Source organism: Meleagris gallopavo, chromosome 15 (genome assembly GCF_000146605.3).
Source record: "Meleagris gallopavo isolate NT-WF06-2002-E0010 breed Aviagen turkey brand Nicholas breeding stock chromosome 15, Turkey_5.1, whole genome shotgun sequence".
NCBI classification, from domain to species: domain Eukaryota; kingdom Metazoa; phylum Chordata; class Aves; order Galliformes; family Phasianidae; genus Meleagris; species Meleagris gallopavo.
The window spans coordinates 17,003,294-17,006,883 of NC_015025.2; positions in this window are offsets into that span (position 1 = coordinate 17,003,294).

Sequence of the window (3,590 nt, forward strand, 5' to 3'; positions counted from 1 at the left end):
TAATTTTTTTTTTTTCCTTTTCAGATGATCCTCTTGTTTTGCATGTGAAAAAAATCGTCTGAGATTTACAGCCCTCCCAAACGGAGATAAAGCCTTGGCAATGAGTTGGAAACCTGTTGTAATCTGTGATCCAGGAAACAAAGAGCCTCATTAATGCAGAGACTTTGGTGAGCCTTTGATGTTAGCTAGCATAGCATTCACTCTCGGTTCCATTTGCATTTAAACATTCATAAAAACATCATCTCTGCTTCCTTTGCCTTAAGCAATTTAGGAGTAAAGTATAGCTTCTATTTAAAGAAACCCACTGTGGTGAGGCTCAGAATACAAATATCACATAATCTTCAAGCAGAGCAAATATTTTATCCTACATTTCTGGTGGGCACGTTTAATAATGTTATATTTAAGACCCAAAATAAAAGATCTGTCTTATTTTCATTAACCTTACACCACACATTCGAGGGAAAAGAGAAAAGGGGCCCGGTTCATCCTAAATGTGCTGCATGCCAGTTTGGGGAGGGAAGGGAATGTGGAGGATTTGACATTATTCACAGGAGCTGCATTTTTACAAGCGGGATGCCTCCAGCAAGGTGCCCAAATCCCTGTTTAGATACACAGACATGGAAATTTTAGAACAACTTTTTATGGTTGTTGTTTTTTTTTTTTGAATGCTTGCAGTTTTCTGAACCATGGAATCGTCATCCTGGGGTTATAACTAAAGTGAAAATAAAAGTAAAACACTAAAAAAATCAGCATGTGCCCAGTGCACGGGGCTTTTTTCCATGAGAAGCCACAGACATCACCCGGAGAGAGCGGGGAATTGGGGGCATCGCTCTGGAAACAAGGGCCTGCCCACCACAGTGTTTTCAACAGCATTGTTCAGCAGTGGGATGGGGCAAAATACACCCGAGTCAGGCTGATGTGGCACTGGGAATCCCCCAGCTTCGGTGTCCACACCACTGTCCCATTATCACAGCAGTGTGAGCTATGGGTGGTCCCACATCACATCGGGAGCTCCTTCTGTGCTGGAAGCACACAGGAGGGAACCTCCAGGTTGGGTGAATCAGTTCAGCCAGAAGGTGTTTTAAGCGTTCTAAGAGAGTTTCCTACACAGTGCATATCCAAAATTGAAATGGAAAACACTTAAAAACAACTTTACCTTGGATAAAATATTTCTGGAGCTGGATCAAAGGAAAACAGAAAGCCTGGCTCGCTTGTCAGATCCTATCTGCAGTGAACTTCAAGGTTTGAGTTGTATTATTTACATGGAAAAGGTCCCAAGAAACCAATTTGGCACTAAGTATCTTCATTACGTTTTTTCGCTTGTATGGGTGATTAAATCAATCTAGGGTTCCTATTTTAATTTTTTTCTGAAAGGTGCAGCCATCTGTGAACTGAGGAACTTTTCTGATGTCATCTCTGTGTCTCAGACACACACTCTTTGCTTTTTTAATAAGGAGCACTTAAAACAAGGGAGTATATTTGTTCTCACTAGTAGAGCTTCTGTCTTTCCTGTAAGTGTGCAGAACTAAAGGTGTATAACAACCTTTTAGAAATATATTAATTGTGACACCTATGGATAACTGTGATTTGCACTCACCTATGGCCCAGTCCGTCTGTCTGTCAGTCTGTCTGTTCCCTGTTCTGCACTTATCAGCACACAGAAGGTCATTGTGTGGTTTCACCGTGTGCATTCCATTGAATGAAGCCTCCTCCAAAGCCAACGTAGATGGTGCTGCTGGCTCCTCTTAGAGTGGGGTTTCACCCTCTGCTCCTTAAAAGGGGCTTCAGACGCAAGCACTCGGATTTATTTAATTTAGTTTATTTGCTTTCTCAGGTTTTCGTTCATTTAATAGAAGCAGCTTGGATTACTCTCTCTGGACACACTTCATCCTCTCCTACATGCCTATTTAGTGCAAGGACCACATCTACCACTGGCAGGCTGATCATCCCCATCTGCCTCCCTATCTCATTGCATCCGGAGCCGATACATTGCCCCGATACATGTCTACATGCTTCAAACAATGCTTTGATTCAAGAACAGATTTCTCAGCGTGTTTTTCATAGCCAGTTAATCAGTTCTGCACTAACAGAGGAACCTCCTAAATATTTACCATTCTCTCTGAGAAACACATGCACGGGTGTCCCACAAGGACAGCCTGATTGATAGATTGGCAGCGTGGATTTTTCTGATGAGACGGAAAAGCTCCTGCTTGTGTTCCAGCAGGGAGCTCCTGGAGGACGAGCAGCTACCAGCTGAACTAATCCTGGCAAGTGACCAGCGTAAATCAGGCCACTAAAAGCTCTGTTTTGCCCAAAGGGGTTTACACTGGTATAATTACCTTGGCGTAGTCATAGCAGGAATATTTCCTTAGTCTAGACAAGCTCTAATGGGTAAAATAGATTTATCGTTTGCAACTGAAACAACTCGACCCAGCGAAGACAGCACAAAGCCGCGCTGCCTTCCTGCCACTTTGCCACCCCTTGTCACAGTGCTGGGTGCAGCAGGGCTCCGATCTGGAGCCCCTCTACTTGTAGGTCTGTGATAGAAAAAGGAGAAAGGCAATCACTCATACATTTTCCTGCTTGTTTCACTCTGCCCATCTTAATCCTGCGCAATCCTAAGTAATTGTTTGACTTCATGCCTTGATCTGAGCACCCTTCACTGGCAGCTGCCGAAGGATTGTTTTAAAAATACCAACAAAGTCATGATATTTAGGTTACTTTCCAATGTGTACTTGCTTTTCTAGAAGCATTTCCGGCTCTTGGGACTGCAGATCCCCTTTTCACCCTTGGGAGGCAAACAATGGAGGCCCTGCAGCATCCTGCATCTCCAGGAAATACGAGTGAGAGAGAGTAAGTTTTCTAAAAAGGCTTTATTGGATGTAAAATGCCAACCTCTGAAATCCAGCTTGGAGGCTGTGATCTTCAGATACCTCCCTGCGTGCACAGCACAACGCGGCACAGGACACTGTCAAATCTCACTAGCGTAGTTTTTGGTTTTCCCTTTTAGAAAATCCCCTGTTTCAATATTGTCAGGATGTGAGACGGTCTCTTTGGGTAGTTTTCACTTAAAAAATCTCTTCTTTGCTTCTGATACAAGTGACATTTCAGATTCTTAAAGGACTTTGAAGACTCATCTGTTTTTCACTCTGTTTTCTTCATCTGGTGCTTTTAGATCTGGATCAACCAGCCGGCATCGTGCTTAATATTGCTTATTACTTTCACTGCTGAGTTCTCAGGCACTTGCCCAATGCTGAAAGATTTGAGTTTCACACAGGAAGGAGCGTGTTTATTTGTTTACAGAAACACTTTTCAGGGCTGCATCCTGTGGTCATACAACCATCCAAGCAGCCCCAGCTCTACTGAGTCATCTCTCTAAATTAAAAGGATCTATGAAGATGGATTTGCAGAATCATGCTCATTGCTTCCACAACCGCTTTTCTATAAACCATAGGGAAAAGCATGTTGATTTTGGGGACTATAAAGCTTTATTTTCACTAGTAGAAAGCGCCTCTTTCCTTTTCTTCCCTTCGACAATGTCCTTTACATTCCAAACCCGTGGAAGTCGCCCTTGCTGTACATTGCTGGCT